A 17,984-nucleotide genomic window follows, 5' to 3' on the forward strand; every position below is an offset into this window, starting at 1 on the left:
TGTCCTTTGCAGCATTAAATTAAAGACGCACTTCTTTATTTTTCCCTATCATTGGAGTTTCTTCCTTTGGATTAGATGGAAAACAATGCCATTGTTCTCTCTCTTATTCTGTGTCACTGGCTCAGCTGTGGGGATTAGGGCTTTGTGTGTTTGGGGTGGGGGAGGGAAGCCTAGTGTCTGCCTCTTGGAGTACTTTGCTGCCCACCTCGCCCCATTATCTGAGTGTGCTGCAGCATTTGGGGCATGCATTGGGTGAGATCATCCACACTAGCAGCCCAGCATCTGGGAAACCCAAGTGTGCTAGCATGCAATTAGGGTGGGGTCATCAAAGATGCTGGAATTCAAAAAAAAAAAAAAACCTTTATGCAAACAAATGATGCCTTTTCCCCACTCTCCCCCCACCTCTTTTCCTCTCTCTTTCTAGACTGTCTGGCTTTCTGGTGATGCTCAAGCTTTTCTAAGTATTGGTGGCCATCGAGGTTCTTGCATCCTGGGGACAAACCCTGAGCTTGCCAGAGACGGGCGACGCAAGGTAGGTCCCTGTTTTGCTCACCTGGAAATAAGAAAGGCATCAGATCTGGGCACAATTAGCTCTCTTCTCGCACACTGAGTGGGGGAAGGGAGAGAAATGTAGCTGGTCCCCTCACGCTTTTGACTGGTGAGATTTTTACCACAGGTGTGTGATCAACTGGTACTGGGGCTTAGCTAAGCCAGATGGCCTCAATCCTCCTGGAATCAACCTAAGCGAATCACTGTGGCTCTTCTTCACTTAACTAGGTCTTGCATTTCCTCAGGAGGTTAGATCTGGGGGTGGTCAGCAGCTAGATGACCTTGAAGTTTCTAAAAAAAGTGTAATTCTTTTAAAATTTAACAAATGTAAGTCTTATAATTTAACGTTTTGTTATCAAATATATTATTAAGTATCATGAAAATATTGTTTGCTTATTATAAAAAGATTTTTTAAAGATAGAGATAGTACCTCAAATTACATAGATGACTTATAACCATATTCCCCAGAGATAAACCATTTTAGTGTTTCTTTTCAGATTTTTCCTTTGCCTTTACATAAAGTGCATACACACATACACATACACACATACACACACACACAGGATTGTACTGTACATACTGTTTGGTGGCATGTTATTCTGATTCAGCAATATGTCAAGGTACTTTTTTATGTCAGTAAATGGAAATCTGTATCATCATTTTTACAGGCTGCATATTATATGGATATAATCACATGCATGATTTACTTAATGCCCTAGTGATGGACATTTAGCATATGTTAAATATTTTATTACTCCAAATAACACCACGACAAACGTGTTTGCATACATATCTTTTTATAGTCATTTGATTATATCCTTGGGTTAAATTTATAGAGGTCTGACCTAAAATTCTGGTTCTGGGTTCCCACCCCAGGATCAGGCTGCTAGGAGCATGGTGGGGAATGTGGCCTACCTTGGGAGAGGAAAATCTTATGAAAAGAATCTGCAAGATTGCTCTAGCCCCCACCCCACAGGCCAGAAATATGCCTGAAGAAGCACTTGCCCTGTTGACCCTGCTAAAGGGTCAGAGACTGGGCCTGGAATGAAGCAGGCTGGAGGGCAAGGGAGAGGGCACTGGGATTCAGGACAGTGGCCCAACCTTGCGTGTCTTTGTGGCACGTGAGTCTTTAGAAGTTCACAGGGTAAAGCTGTGTCTGCATAACACACAGGGCCTAGTGTTGGGTGAGCACAGGCTCTACCAGTCCAGGGACTGCTGTGTTCTCAGTAGCCTGCCCTGGTGCTCTCTGACCCAGAGCCTCCTGGCCTCTGCCTGGGGCTGACGGGGCCTGAACTCCAGCTCCACAGCAGGGTTGGAGCATCAAACCAGCAAGGTTACTACCAAGCCCAGATGTTCTGCTGGTCAGGAAGCTTCGCCTTTGGACTCAGAGACACTAGGGGTGGGGGTAACCCTCCCCTGCCAGAACCTTTGCACAGAGAGGAGAAAATGCAACTCTGGGATCTCAGGCTACAGGTCGCATGGCTGTCGGCAAGAAGTGGGAGAAGGCTCCGGTCTGGGCAGGGATCAGCACTGAAATGGAAGAACCACCCCCACCCCCACCCCACTGTGCATCCAGCCTGCTGCCCAGTGGGGGCAGCCAGAGGAGGACAGATGGGTTCGTGAACTAGAGAGCTGGTGGGCTGTTGGCACACACCTAATGGCACCACCAGCCGGAGGACAGCTGTCCTTGTTAGTTATCCCAGACAGTGGACAGCAGTTTGCCCATGTGCCTGTCGGTCAGAGAAGGGGAGTTGGAAAACAAAACGATTAAGCCTCAACTTGGTGACTGTGGCATTCCCAGCTCCTAGACAGGGCAGAGAAAAGATTCAGAAGATACTCTTCACAGAAGCCATCTTTCCTTGGCTATCCTTTTGCATTGTAGATACTGTGAATGTGGCAGGAGAGAGGGAAGAGAGAGACCCCAGGACAAGGGGCTTTCGTTTCTTACATGTTGGTCCTTAGTTTGGGGTCTTCTGCTCCCAACTGCTGACGCAGGGTGGCACAGGGCTCTTGTTTATCCCAGCCTCCAGGAAGCACAGACTTTAGGATGCAGAGGGACCTTGAAGGTGGGCTCACCAGGCATATCTGATAGGGAGCACCCTGCGTGGGCCTCAGTCTCTGCTCACACCAGACAGGTGTCCCCATTTTGAACTCATGCCAGTCTTCCTACCTCATGGCCAGTTCTTGTAGGACAGGAATCCCGTGGGATCCATCTCTTTTTCTTCTCCCTCCGTTACCTCCACCAGCACTTGCTGGGCTTCCGGTAAAGTCATCACTGCCACACAACCAGGACTGTGCCCAGGAGCACCCACAACACGAGGCCAGAAGCCGGGGTGTGCTCTTCTGGCATGTGGAGGACTCCCACTGACTCCTAAGAACACAGGAAAGTTGGAACCATCACAAGAAGGCCCACCGTGGCACCTGGAGATCAGAGGAAGAAGCTGTCAGTTTCTGTGGAAACTGGGCCAGCTCACCGGGCATTGTGTAACCTGCTGCAAAATGGGCCAGTTCCTGTGCAGTGCAAGGAGGGCTGCTCTCCGCTCTCCAGTGCTTTGGTGAAAATCACCCAAGGAACCAAGAAGGTGGAACTGGAGCCAAGCTAGCAGGAATGAAAACTGATGTCTGCACTGCAGTGGGGTGGAGGGCAGGAAGGAGTTGAGCTGAGGACTCAGTTTTTGCAGAACCAAAGGCTGAGCCAAGAATGGCGTCCACAGACACCTTGGCCCTTGGAGGTGGTGAAGGGCAACGCTGATCCTCACCTGCGCTGGAGGCTCCCTACGCGGCATCCCCCGCCTTCATCATGGGGCCGTCTCAGTACGTGTCATCAGGCCATTTGTCCCCTGCCCTCAGCAAACAAAATGCCCTATGTGCTCTGCACCCTGGGAAAACATTGCAAATGACTCCAGAACTACTGGGACTAGGAACAGATCGCTGAGGAGCACCTCATGCTGTGCCCTGGGCCTCCGTGTTCACTACAGCCTCACTTCCCCCAGTCGATCCCGCAGGCGCCCTCTCTGACCACACTCTCCTGTCCTCTGCTTGCCTTCACTCCCTGCTCCACAACCTTGCTTCCTGAGCTCTCCAGCCCCTTCCTCCCTCCTCCACCTCCTTATTCATTCCCCTTGTGGCCTCTGTGGTATCCACCACAAGAATGGGCCTGCGGGCCGACATCTCCATGCTGCTCTGGCCAACATGGACACTTTGTTGCCCTCTTGTCCTTTGACTGTTCCTCAGTTTCCTGGAACCTCCACAACCCCTTCCTCCACTGGGCATCTGGGCGCTTGGACACCTGAGAACATCTGGCTGGGGCTCAGATTCCTCAGCAGAGCCTCAGCTAAGCCCTGCCCAGGCATCTTTGGGGATTACTGGTCATTTCCCTGCCTGGTGCCCTGCAGTCGTTCCATGCCTTTCCACTCTGCAGCCTACCCTGTCCACCTCGGTGTGAGCAAATGACCTCCCCTCTTGGTTTTGTGAGAAATGGAGCGGAGCCTCTCTCCCTCTTGCTTGGATCACTGCGGTCCTCCAGCTGCTCTGCCTCCTGCTAAGGGAAGACGTTTGTGCTGCAAGGCTTTCTTCACCTCCCTGTGGCTCCAGCCTTCCTCCACTCCCTCTGTATCTGCTGTCCCCAGGCTTGACTCCCAAATGGCACCTCTGTTCTAAGGCCCAGATCCTTCTCCAGCAGCTCCTGTGTGTCAGTTCCCTGCTTGACTGACTCACATCTCAGACTTGGCCTGTTCAAAACTAAGCTGTTGTCTCGGATGAAGTCTTTGTGGGGGCTGAGCCTCGACGCCCAACCTCCTTGGCTGTGAATCTCTATCTCCTTTGCCTTCAACTTCTCACCTTCCTTCCAGGATTCTGAGCTCTTTGAGGACAGGGACTGTCCTCTTTTCCCTACAGGTTCAGCACAGAGCTCAGTACATGCATACCCCCTGGGATCAGATGATTTTATTCAGTTCTGAGATCACAGAACTGCAGACAAGTGTCTTTATAGGCAGTGTGGTGGAGGGGACCCTGGAATTGGAGGCAGGTCATTGGCTTCTAGTCTCAAATCTACTACTAACTCCAGGCATGCTCTGCCTCAGTCTCCTCAGCTATAAAATGGGAATAACCCTGACCTTCCTTGTCTCAGGAAAAGATTGAGAGGTTAAAAAGGAGGAATGGTTCTCCCTGAGGCCAGCAGTTCTCAGCCCTCAATGTACACTGGAATCACCTGGAAAGCTTTAAAAGATGCTTTGCTCCTTCTCTCAGATACTCTGACTTCATTGTTCTCACGATGATCGGCTACTAGTGTGTTTTAAAACTTTGGGTAACCACTGCTTTCAACTCACTGGTGTTACCAGAGCCCTGAATTCTGTGCCTTGAGACATTGGGATGGAAGTTATGGAGATTTTGCAAAACATTATCCCTTGATGATGTGTAATTCATCTACTCTTCCAGATACTCTAACATCTACCCTCTGATTAAACCCTCCAGAAGCAGGATACCTTGGCTATGTCATACTGTATTCATCTCACCCCACCCCAAAATACTTTCACATGAGCTCTGTGGGCTGCTAGAATGTCTGCCACCCTACAGGTCACAGAAATGTGTCCGCATTTAGGATTTTCAACATTTAATGTTTATCCTGTCATTCGTGACTCCTTGGCTAGGACCCTTGAGAAGCGTGTCTGATTTCACCAGAGACACATTTTTCTCCCCAGCCATTGTCACAGAATCTCATAGACACACAAATCATGTTGCCTCTTCCAAACTCTCTAAATAGTAGCTCTTAACCAAGGCCACATATTACATCACCTAGGGAGATTTTTAAAATTCTCATACCCAGTCTACATGCCAGATCAGTGAGATCACAGTCTCTGGGAGGTGGGCCCAGGCATTCGTATTTTTGTAAAGCTCCCCAGGCGATTCTAGCGAGCAGCTAGAAGCACTACCAAGCCTGGAGGCAAATTTGTGGCTGGGGCCTGTGTATGGATGGGACTGTCTAGATGTGGTTTCAAGTAAGCGACATTCTCTCCTCCATTTCCTGCTCTTGCACTTGAGTTTTTCTCTCCTACTTTTGGTTATGAGGTCTTAATGTATCCTTTGAAATCCCCTGCAATCCTTTCTGGAGCTCAGCAAGGTGAAAACAAATAGAATAAAAGGTTTACTGCTTTTCTCTGGCTGGGACCTGGGTGCAGGCTCCACCCCAGTCAGTCCTCCTGGGAGAAAGGCTTGGAGGCTCCCCTTCCCCAGCCACAGGAGCCAGGTCAGCAGCCCCCTTCTGTAATCCCACAATGGGAATTGCAACCAGGTCTGCCAAAAGCCCTCCAAGGCCCCACAAAAGAGGCCGGCTGGGATCACAGCATCTGAGTGCTGAGAGGGGAGTTGTGGGGAGACCAGGGATGACCAGGGATGGCCACCAGAGTGTCACCCGGCCCAGGATGGCAGCCAGCTGGGCCCCCTTTCCTGCCTTCCTGTCTGCTCCACTCAGCCCCTCATGAAACAGCAGGAGGAAATTGTCAGCAAAAGGCTGGAGATGCCCGGGGTGGGATCTTTCTGTAACCCGTGAGGCCAGGGAGCTCAGAACAGCATACACACAGACAATTCCTCTCAGCTAATAGCAGGATGGTGTGGAGGGGCACACAGCAGTCCAGTCTAGCTACAGAACCTCATTTGGCACTTGAGCTAGAAATAGCTTCTCTGCAAACCTCAGAGTTTATTTTTATGCAAAATTTGATTTTCCAAGCAGCCTGTCTCCTTGCTTACCTTGCACCTGCTCCAGTGGCCAGGGTTGCAGGAACAGTTGAGTTTATGTCCTCTGTGAGGGCACCTGGCCCAGGACGTGTGGGGCTGACTTGGGAGCTCTGCTGTGCCCTTGAGAACTCAGAGGGAGGGGCGCCTTTCTAATCAGCCAGAAGCACCATATGGACTAGTGGTGGCCCTGCTGGTGTTCCTCTCACAGAGAGCACCATGTGTGCATGTATTGAGTGACCATTCCCCTACATTTGTGGGTATCTTTTTCTTACTGATGACCTCATTTACTCATACTCGAAACTGCTCTGAAAAAACTTTTAAGGTTTTGTCTTCTAGTCTCAAACTCCTCTCCCTTCCCCTCCCCCTCCTCCTCCCCGTCTCTCTCTTATAGCAGGACAGATAGTGCCAGAAGTATTGGGGGCTGTAGGATGTTACCCAACACAGGGTGAAACAAAAGGGTGTTTCCACACTCATTCATTCATTCATTCATTCATTCATTCATTCATTCCACACTATTGTAGCCACATTATATATTGTTCTAGGTTTGGGATCCAGAGAGATCTGACCAAAGCCCTGTTCTCATGGGGCTCTCAGTCCAGTAGGGAGACCAGCAAGGAAATATATTTTCATGTGATGTATGTGATCGATGCATTGGTGTGCTGAATGCAACAGGAAGAATAAGTGTGAAGTACAATGGAAGAATAGTCCATTTGCTCAACAAATATTTTTTGAACACCTACTACAATGCCAGGTTTTGTTCAAGGCAGTGAGGCTATCACAGTGACCATGTAAGACAAAAATCCCTGGCCCAGAGCATCCATTTGGAGGGAATAAGAGTGCCCAGCAACCAGCTTAGTTTGGGCAAAACAACAGACTTCCAAGAAGAGGTGATATTGAGCTGGAAATTGAAGGCTGTGTGTATATATGAGGAGGAACCCAAAAAAAGTAGAATTATTTTTGGGAGGGTGGTCCTTTGTTATACAGGCTTCCCCTGCTAGGCAAGTTTTCAAGGAACCCATTGGCATCAGTATACCAGCTAGTGTTGTTGTGAGAGGCTGCGTTTGGCTTCAGTGAGTTTTTTTTGGTGGGGGGGAATTCTTTCAGTGTATTTGCCCATTTTATGATGGGTAATTTATGAGCATAGCTGCCTATGCCATGCTGAGTGTTTTTGACCCAAAAATGGCCCCCATGCCCTACCCTCCCTATTCATCTGATCTCACCCCGAGCGATTTTTTTGGTTTTGCCCCAGATTTTAAAAAGTCCTCATAGAGAAATGTGTTACCAATGTGAAAGAGGTGAAACCAAAAATGGCAGGAGCACTACAAGGCGTCGAAATTGATGAGTTCAAAAACTGTTCTGAACAGTAGAAAAAGCATCTCAGTCGGTGTATTGCATCAAACAGAGAGTGTATTGAAGGTGACTGAAGTTTAAGCATGCAAGAATAAATGCAGAATTTTTAATAAATAAATTCTGGTTTTTTGGGCCTCCCACCCCCGTATGTGTATACCAGGATTCCAAGCAATTGGAACAGCTTATGCAAAGAACTGAAGATATTAAAAAAAAAAAAACAGCACATATGCTAAGGCGACCTAAGAATTAGGAGATGTAACCTTGAATGACATGCTAAGCTTTCTGAGGTCACCCTCTCAGGTAGTAGGAACATTGCTAAAGGCTCATGGAGCATTGGCCAGAGCCATTCTCACAGCCAAGCTTTCTGTGCATCCCCTGACCCCATAACAGAGACCTCTTGACAGCCACTACCCCAACGCCAATTTGTTAGAACTTCCAAGGCTAAAGGAATACAACTTACATCACCTCCTCCTGTGACCTAGTGCTTTTAGTTTGCAAAGTGGGTTCACACAATTCCCTCTACTGGGTCATGAGGAGGACACTAGGAGGTAGACAGAGAGGGATTACATTTATTGTACCAAGGAGCAAACCAAAGCCCAGAGAGGAATAGTGTCTAGTCCAAGGTCACACAGCCAATGAGGACAAAGCAGAAACTGGAGTCCCTGTCTCCCAGTTCCTAACCCAGAGTCCCCTCCTACCCCCAAGTCAACTGCCACCCCTGATAGTGAAACCTAAAAGGTTCTGAGCAAGTGTCTGTCATGTGCCTGCCTTCCTTCCACAATCACTAGTTGGGCACATACTTTGTGTCAGGCCCAGGATTGAGTGACCATCCCCTGGGCCTCAGGGTGGCCCCAGTCCTACTCCCCCCAGAAAGAAAACTGAAGGGATCACCTCTGTGCCATCCTTCTTCTAACTCACTATGACCCAAGAGTCCTGAAGACCCTGGCTCAACTAGGCCCAGGCTGCCCCCTTCTCAGCCAGCTGGAACAGGGCAGAGAATTGCCATCTCAGGTTGGAGACCTCTCCACTTGGCCCCGTGTCCTCTCATGTAGGCCACATGGAGGCTCACAAGTAACAGCGGCCAAAACGTTTTTTCACTGTTGCTTGCGAGTGAGCTGGGTGCAACGAGAGTTGGGACAGTCAAGCCTCATCCCCAGAGCTGGAGCTCGCCTGTGTAAGACAGACGCAGCCAAACAGTCTTCACAGGCTGCCCTTTGATATGTAGCAGCTCATTTAGATAAAAGCATCTGGTTCGTAAGGTAGTGACAACAACAAAAAAATCATTAAAAGCACATTTCTGTTTTTACAAAGTAACCTAGTAACAGCACAGGAGGTAACAACTAACCTGGCCCCCCTTCTCCAGGTACACAGGCAGGTGCCAAAAGTGGAGAAAAATGGACGTCAGGCAACAAAGAGGTTCTTTCCGGACCCTTCTGGGATCAGCGCTCAGGGATGTGCAGGAGGCAGCCCCACCAGCCAGCCAGAGAGCCGCACCTTCCCATTAGTGCTGAGAGGAGGTGTCCTCCCTCTCTGGCCCAGAATAAACAGTGTGATTATTTATTTAGCACCAGTTCAAGGCTTTCTCAAATGCATTCAAAGTGCTCTGCTGTCTTGCGCAGGTACGCACTTGCACTGCCACGACTGACTTTGTGAATCAGATCAAGGAAATGTGACCCACATTGGCCTCTGCAGGGCCTCTGCTCCTATCCAGACAGACTCTTGAATTCCTTAACTTGCCCCAGATGTTTGTATCCCACCTCTGAGCACTTTTTCCCAGAGTCTCCCTAAGAGGCCTTCCCATCTCTTCTCATCTCCTGGCAATGTGCTTCCAGGCCACCCCCCAGAGGAATTCTCTCTCCTCGAATACACTGATGCTGTTTCTCTGCCTGGCATCATTTAGTTCTTGCTTCTTGGTTCCATTAGGTCCTGTCACTGTCCGGCGTGCTCAAGGCTTATCCCTCAATGCCATGAGCTCTCAAGGGGCGGGAGGACAGCCCTGCAGAGCTGAGCACCTCACGGGCACTGAAAAGGAATACTGAATGAAAAAAGTCTGCTCCCATGGCTTCTGGCTGTGCTCCTAGGCACCTCAGCCCCCAAGCCCCTCCTATCAAAGAATCCTCTTGGGAGACTGCTGGAGTTCCCTGAGGGTGGGGCTCTCTCAGTCACTGTGACCCTTCCCAAAGCCTAGCACAAAGAAGGCTCCCTAATGTTCCTGGGATGAATGAATGATCTGAAGTAACTCATTTAGCCTGTCTAACCTGTGTGTGTCAGGGCCAACCACCCCTCTCAGTGCAGCTCACAGCCATCCATCCCAGGGCAGAGGTGATGGACTAACCCTGCCCTCCCAAGGCCACCACACCTGTGGTTACTCCAAGTTCCAAGCATATCCCATGGTCCAGGAGGAAGAAAGGCCTCCCGGACCTTGCTAGAACCCAGGGTCTCAATACACTCAATATCATACTCAAGCCATGTTTAGAAAGGTGCATCTCATATTCAAAGGGTCCTCACAGTCTTCATTCATTCATTCATTCATTCAGGCAATATTTATAGTGAGCAGCAGAGGGTAGTCGCCACCAGCATGACTGCTAGAACCAAACCGCCTGGGTCCTTATCCCAGCCCTGCCCTCTTCCAGCTGTGCAACTTACGGCATAGTACTTAACCTCCCTCTGCCTCAGTTTCTCCATCTGCAAAATAAGGATTATAATAAAGACTTACATGGTGGTTGTAAGGATTCAAACCCGCCTCCACATTCTGCCACATCAGCCATCCTGCTCCTTTGCTTGATGGATGCATTCAATCAGCAGGGGCCTTCTGCTCCCAGGGAGGTGGCCCTCCTTGGCCCGCAGGGATCCCAGACAGCAACTGGGCTGTATCCTGTTCTCGTTCTCCATGGACCATAGCAGAGGGTCCTGGGGGGCCCCTCCCATTACTTCTGGTAGTGAATCTCCAAGCACCTATCACAGCGCCACTTCATTTCCCACCTCCCACCCCCCAAAGAGGACTTGAACTCCTGCTCAGTACACAGTGTGATCAGCAGCCCAAACTTGAGCAGTGACAAATGGCCACCCGAGATGCTAGGGCTCATCCCACCCAGGGCAGCCACTGCTGGCTTCCAGGCCTGGAAGCATGGTCCTGCCTGTCTCTGGATCTCATTCTCTTTATCTGTATCATGAGGGGATTAAGATTCATGATTGATCCCTAAGGGCCAGCCAGGCTCTGTCCTAGCAGTGATGCTCTGGTGGTAGCCACGTGGGGGCTTCTGGGACTCCACCACAATTAGCACGGTGGCCTCAGAAGTTATGTCAGCATGTCCTTGGGGCATCTGTCATTAACAATTATGAAGTCATTATCTGGTAAATAATTCATAACCCAAGAGATGGGATAAGCTGCCAATAAACAATAATCCATTTAGAATGAGGCTTGGTCAGGGCCAGGGCAGCCGCGAGGATGCAGCTGCCTCTTGTGGGGCAGCTCCCTGCTCACCTCTGGTGTCAGCTGGTCTGTCCTTAGGGTCCTGCGCAGGCCACACCTCCTCTCTGAAGCCCTCTATCACCACCCCTGCCCAAAGGCATCACTCCTCCCCAGAACTCAGCAGGGTTGAGTCTGTGCATGTATCAAGTGCTGACCAAGCACCCAGAGCTGTGCTAAGAAACAAAATGCAGCCGGGCTCAGTGGCTCAGCCTGTAATCCCGCGCCCTTAGGAGGCTGAGGTGAGTGGATTGCCTGAGCCCGCAGGTTCAAGACCCGCCTCGGCAACTTGGCGAGACCTCATCTCTACAATAAATCAAAAAACCAGCCGGGCGTGGTAGCACAAGCCTGTAGTTTCAGCTACTCAGAAGGCCGAGGCGGAAGGATCGCCGGAGCCCAGCAGGTCGAAGCTGCGGTGGCCGGGAGCGGCCACTGCACTCCAGTCTGGGCAGCAGAGTAAGACTCCAACTCAAAAAAAAAAGAAACAAACAAACAAAATGCGTGTGCACTTTCTTGTGGAATCCTCCCAGCTGCCTTATGGATTTAGGTACTATTGTTATCCCCTGGACAGAGAAGTACGTTGAGATTTAGAGAAGATAAAAAACTAGCGAAGGTCACTGAGCCAGAAAGCCCAGGTCTGAAGATCAGGCGGGTGAGACATGAGAGCTCTCACTCTTAGCCAGGGTGCCCAGCTCCCTCCTAGATGTCTTTGGGAATTTTACCTCAATTCCATTTTTTTCTCTTTCTTTTTTTGTTTTGTTCTGTCAGGGTTTCACTCTTTCTCCAGATTTGAGTACAGTGGCATTGATCAGAGTTCACCCCAGCCTTCAACTCCTGAGCTCAAGGGATTCTTCTGCCTCAGGCAACTAGGACTACAGGCTCATGCCACCACCCCCAGCTAATTTTTTAAATATTTTGTTTAGATGGAGATCTTGCTACATTGCCCAGGCTGGTCTCAAACTCTTGACTTCAAGTGATCCTTCTTCTCTGGTCTCCCAAAGCACTGAGCCATCGCACTCAGCCTGAATTTCCGTTTTCTGGTAGGCCTACTACATTTCTCTTTATCAGGGGAAATTCCACAGTCTCTTGGCCATGCTGTCTAGAAGAACTCCGTCCTGAGCAAGGGGCTCTTTGCTCAGATGCTGTGACCCTGGCTGTATGGGTTGGACTTTAGGGATGGGTTAGCTCTGCCAAGAACTCTTCCTTTCCTGTCATGCCATCACCCTACCAACAAGGCCAGCATACCATTTTAAAGATCTTCCCCAAGGCCCCCAGGCTGGAAGCAACTCCCATTGCTAAGAGACTCCATATATCTCCTCCTGGGTAGGGACACCGCACTCATGGTCAGCATCCATACCACAACCAGCCTTCAGAGGCCCGGAGTCATGGAACATCTCAGTTATGCTTCTCAGGCAACCAGAGCCACCCTAAGCTGGGAGCTTTGCTGGATGCTAGGCCTCGTAACTGTCACACATCTGGAACACAGCAGAAACCTCTGTGGCCAGACCATGTGGTGGAAGAAGCCACAGTGGCTCCTATGAATATTCATTTCTCAATAATTGTGGTGACCATCCTGAGGAGAGGCCCTTTTAACCTCTTCTCCTGCGGCCAGCAGTGTGGTCAGGACTGGAAGACTCATGGCAGGAGAATGGGTCACTTGCTGCTTTCTAGAACAGCTTGATACTGTAGAGTCCTCCCATCTTCTATGAGCAGAATTGACTCCCAGGCCTGTCTTATTTGCCAGCCTTCCCCAATGACATATCTCCTACCCCATCCTGAGTCCCTTGGTTTCCAGGATTGCGGAAAGATCCCACTCCTGATCATCCCCACCTTTTCCGATGATCTCTACCTGCTGTTCCACATGGGGTTGAGTGGAGTGGATGAGGAGAACAGAGAAGGGAGACCTGGCCAGCCACCATCCTGAGCCAGGTGACACTCTGGTGGCCATCCCTGGTCATCCCCAGTTTCCCCACAACTCCCCTCTTAGCACTCAGATGCTGTGAACCCAGCTAGCCTCTTCTCTGGGGCCTGGGAGGGCTCTTGGCAGAAACAGCTGTAGTTCCTATTGTGGGATTACAGAAGGGGGCTCCTGACCCCGGCTCCTGTGGCTGGGGAAGGGAAGCCTTCCAAGCCTCCTTTCCGGGAGGCCTGACTGGGTAGGAGCTGAGCCCAGGTCCCAGCCCGAGAAAAGCAGGAAGCCTTCTATTTTTGTTTTCACCTTGCTAGGTTTCAGGAAGTATTGCGGGAAATTTCAAAGTATACATTAGGACATCATAAATCAAAAGTAGGAGAAACACAAGTGTAGGAGCAGGAAACAAAGGAGGAATGTCACCCACTTGAAACCACATCTAGAAAGTCCCACACATGGTCTACAGGTGGGCCACAAACTTGCCTCCCAGGCTTGGTAGTGCTTCTAAAATTGGCCGCCCATTGGAATTGTCTGGGCATTCTGGTGATTAATGTGAAATCAACTACCTCTTGCTTGCTCCAAAGAACCGGGGAACACATCCTAAAGTCTGTGTCTTGCTCTGTGGGGTTCATGCTTCCTCTTACTTTGTGGCTTGGCCGGTTCCAGGGAGGTTGGGGCATTCTCACTTCCAAGTGCACCTACGAACTACAAGTCAGGACTGGACTTGACATGCTCTGGTTATGGACAGATGGGCACAAAGCAAAAGTCTTATTTAGGGAGGATGAGGAGTGGTTTTCAGCCCCAGGACTAAAGGAGTGAGAGAAACTGGCTTTTGTCACAAGGCAGAGAGCATAGCATTTCTGTGGGCTCTAACCATCTCCTGACAGCCCCAAGAGAGGATGGTCTGACGCATGTGCTCACTTGTAATGTGCCCACCTGTTCTCTGAGAGGGTTGTTAAGTGACGTGCTTGTAGCAGGTAGCTGACACCCTAGATTGGCTGGTCCTTCCACAGTAAGGGCTGCGGATGGTCCCTGACACTAAAACCTCTTCCCAAAGGTCTCCAGGGAAAGAAATTCCATCAGCTCCCAGACTCCCCATTCCGGTGACTCCTGCAGGCTTTTCTTCTATCTGACCTAAATCTCCCTTGCTGCAATTTAAGCCCATTTTCCCTTGTTTTGTTTTGAGTGGAAATGGAGAACAGCTCGTCCCTGGTTGCCTCCGAAAGCAGGGTGAGTCAAAAGTCCTTGCGTACCTCCTGCGATGCCAAAGTGTTCTCAGAAGCCCGCCCTGTTGAATCCATCTTCATGAAAACCTCCCAAGAGAATGGCTTTCCTTTAATGCATAAGAGAAGGCTCCTTTGTGGGGAGTCATGGTGCATAACACTTAGGTGATCCCTATAGATGCTGAGGTGAACAGGCCTGGCCCCTGGGGGGGTGGGAAATGGCATGCAAACAGATCAGCACCTCACAGTGAAATGTGGAAACACGGAGTCTGGCCAGGGACCTGGGGAGCCTCCCAAGCAGGGGGTGCCCATGTCGAGTCCCAAAGGAGGGGAGGGGGCGTCCAGGGAAAGAAGAGGGCCTTTCAGGTGGGTACCAGAATTCTCTATCATTCTAGGTCCCACATTTGGATTTGAAAAAATCATCCTCTTAGCTCCACTCCCTCCCACTCTAGTGCTTAGGTGGACTTTTTCCCACCTGCCTTGGCTAACAGTGAATCCATAGCTCAATCACTTATTTAGAGAGCATGTCCTAAGGTGAGCAAGGGTCTGCATGCAGGTGCGTGTATTCTCTGGAGGTGTGTGTATCCTCTTGGACACTTGCATCACTAGGTTTCTGTCTTCTGTGTGTGCCGTTTTGCTTTTCGGGACAAATAACTCCCACTTATTTCTGCTAGAGATTAGCTACTTTGTAGGCCATTGAAGCCAGTTCCTGGAAGAGTTGGGTTGATGGTTAAAAAATTCTGATTGGAAAGCTGTAGATCACAGCAGCTAAGTTACTGGGTTTAAAAAGCAGTGATACTGAGTGGTCCTGACAACACTCGGATAGCATGCGGCAAATGCAAGAAAAGAATTTTTATTTTTCCTAGGACAATGGAATTAAAACCTTCCTGCTCTGAAGAATAAGTGGAAAGAAATCGAATCCTTTTTCCTAAGCAGTTATCTAAGTGCAATACTGAGACATGAACAAGGTCATTTGGCTTTTTTTTTTTTTTCCATTGCTTGGTCAAAAGCCCCTTTCAAACAACTTGGCTCCAATACAATGGCCAAAAAAAAAAAACCTCCATCTACATTAATTTAATTTAAATAATGGCATTGCCATTAATATCTTCTTCTATAAAAGATGATTGATTCCGACTTGGATTTATGGGAAGTCGGGGCTTATAAAAGTAAACAGGGTGGCAGTTATTCAATATTAATGCTGGTTCATGCACCCTCCCTTCTCAGGGCTGGTTAAACGGATGACTGCCAGCCTAACCCCCGCCCCATGCCAGTAGTTAGTTTATCAGGATCTCTGGAGGGTAGAGAGGACAGCCCTGAACCCTGTCAGTTGCTAGCTGTGCTGGTTCCAGAGGCTGAGCCTAGCCTTCCCTCCTTCATATGAGATTCTAGTGTGAAACTTACTTCTCCAGTCCCGGGGGACACCAGGAACTTCTGCCACTGCTCTGTGGAAGACCATTGCCCCTCACAGGAGAGAGGACCCCTGATGGCCCAGGGAGTTCCTCTGCAGGTGTGAGCAACTGCAGCCTCTGAGCTCTGTCCTTCTCACACCTGAGCACATTTTGTGCAGGGATCTTTGTGTGGCCTTATGGCTCAGGAGGAATTTCTCCAGTGACTCTTTCCTCCTGCCTGGGAGAAGGCAGAGGGTATGGCTAGGCCCACCAGCAAAGAGGGAGCAGGGCTGTAAGTAGCCTATGATAATGGAGGGCATCGGGGGATATTAGTGGAGTCACAGTGCTGATGGCTTGTTTGAGCAAGGCTCCCACCCAGCTGGGCCATCCACACTGCACCTAACCCCCTTGTTCTCTGGTCACTCCTCTGTCATCCTCATCCTAGCATTTTGAGTCCCTTGTTATGCCCTTCCAGCCTTCCACGTGCTGTCGATCTCCTGTCCCTTGGCTACATACTGAAGACTCCCAGGTCCATCCTGTTGACGTGTTTATCCCCCTGCTACTCCACCAGGTGCCAAAAGACCCCACTCAACTCCATCTTCCCTCAAGCCCACTCTCTTCCTGTGCCCCCACCTCTGGGAATGGCAACACCATCTACCCAGTCTCCCTGTCACACACCTGGGAGTCTCTTTCCACCCCATACCACACGCTCTCAGCCTTGCCTCCTAACTATCCCTCACACCCATCCTTCCCTTCATCCCTACTGCTCTTGACTTCCTTCAACTAAACCTCGCCCATTCTAGCCAGGCTCAGTGGCTCAGCCTGTAATCCCGCGCTTTGGGAGGCTGAGGTAAGTGGATTGCCTGAACCCTCGGGTTTGAGACCCGCCTGGGCAACTTGGCGAGACCTCCTTTCTACAATAAATCAAAAAAATTAGCCGGGCGTGGTAGCACGTGCCTGTAGTTCCAGCTACTTGGAAGGCTGAGGTGGAAGGATCGCCAGAGCCCAGCAGGTCGAGGCTGCGGTGGCCGGGAGCGGCCACTGCACTCCAGTCTGGGCAACAGAGTGAGACTCCAACTCAAAAAAATAAATAAACCTCGCCCATTCTGATCTGAATGGTGGTCTCCCTGCCTCCACCTTTCCCTCTCCAGTTCATCCTGCACACTGGCCCCAGAGGGATCTCTAGGATGCAGATCACACTGCTAGTCTCCCCAGTCCCTGTAGGCCAGAGTCCAGACATCTGCATCCCATAATGCTGAAAACACCATCACACCCTGGTACTTTATACCTCAGTGCCTCTACCATTCTGTTTCCTCTACCTGGCCTTGTGTCCCTGCTGCACTCTGGACTGGCCCCTTGTCCTCCTCCCAGGGTAGAATCAACCCTTCCCTCCTTTGTGCTCCCTTTGACATGCTGTTCATACCTCTAGTGCTGGAGAGGAAAGGAACCTTTGAGGGGCTGCTGTTAGCCATCTTTGGGGCTGCCGGCCTTGTTCACCCCACCTTCTGAGCACATCTGCACCCAACCACAACCTCTGCTGTTTGATAGCAGTCATGTGACTCACCCTCCAGCCTCAGATTACTGGACTAGGGGTGGTCTCTGGCTTCAGGCCATTGGCTGGCCAGCAACATGGGCCTGGTGGGTCCTGACATTAAGAAATTAGCTGGAGCATGAGATTTCTCTCCTTTGGAAGAGGAACTAAGAGAAGCAGAGAGTTCCATGTGGGACTGGGCACTTTAGCTCCATGGTTATGCAAACGAAAGACAGGGCAGTTATTCTTGGGCTCTGTGCAGAACAAGATTGAGTCCCAAAGGCTAAATGGGAAGCAAGGTAAAAGGGAAGTGATGTCCCAAGAGAAGGGTTTTGTTGAGCAAGAGACAGACACAGAGCTAATTGTGGCTAGTCCCCAGAGCTCTTTCTTATTTCTGCCCATCTGCTGGGGGCTTCACAATATTCCTGCCTTTAACATGAGCAGGTGTGGATGAGTCCTCTTGTGAATCCAGAAGAACCCTACCTCAAATAACTACTTTTGAGCACCTTACCATAATCCTGCCAAGTAGGAATTTTTATTCCCATGTTTACACATGAGTCAACTGAAGTTCAAAAATACTGGGTAACAAGCTCAAGGTCACAGGGCAAGGAAGTGATAGAGCTGAGATGCAGACCAGTCTTTCTCCTTTGACGCCAACACTCCTTCCTCAGCACAAGCTACCTCCCTAGGCTGTGTTCACTGTTCCTTCCTCTCATCTTCCACTTGGGGCCCTAAGCCCCTAGAAGGCAGGGGCTCTGTCTCCTGGATTGGTGTGCCCCACTGCCCGCCACAGGCTCTGGCTCACTGCAGGCATGCCAGTGTCTAATGGATA

At 50.1% G+C, this 17,984-nt stretch overlaps 1 protein-coding gene across 1 annotated transcript in view; it reads left to right on the top strand.

The window, feature by feature from the left end:
* Window positions 1-428: 428 nt before the first annotated feature.
* KLHL29 (kelch like family member 29) overlaps window positions 429-17,984 on the top strand; it is a 232,672-nt gene continuing 215,116 nt past the window's right edge. Inside the window, exon 1 of the mRNA XM_008065332.2 lies at window positions 429-532. The gene's annotated coding sequence lies outside the window, so the exon portion shown is untranslated. The remainder of the gene's footprint in view (window positions 533-17,984) is intronic.

Source organism: Carlito syrichta, unplaced genomic scaffold, assembly GCF_000164805.1.
Source record: "Carlito syrichta isolate Samal-C Ts95f unplaced genomic scaffold, Tarsius_syrichta-2.0.1 Scaffold308235, whole genome shotgun sequence".
In the NCBI taxonomy this organism is placed as follows: Eukaryota; Metazoa; Chordata; class Mammalia; order Primates; family Tarsiidae; genus Carlito; species Carlito syrichta.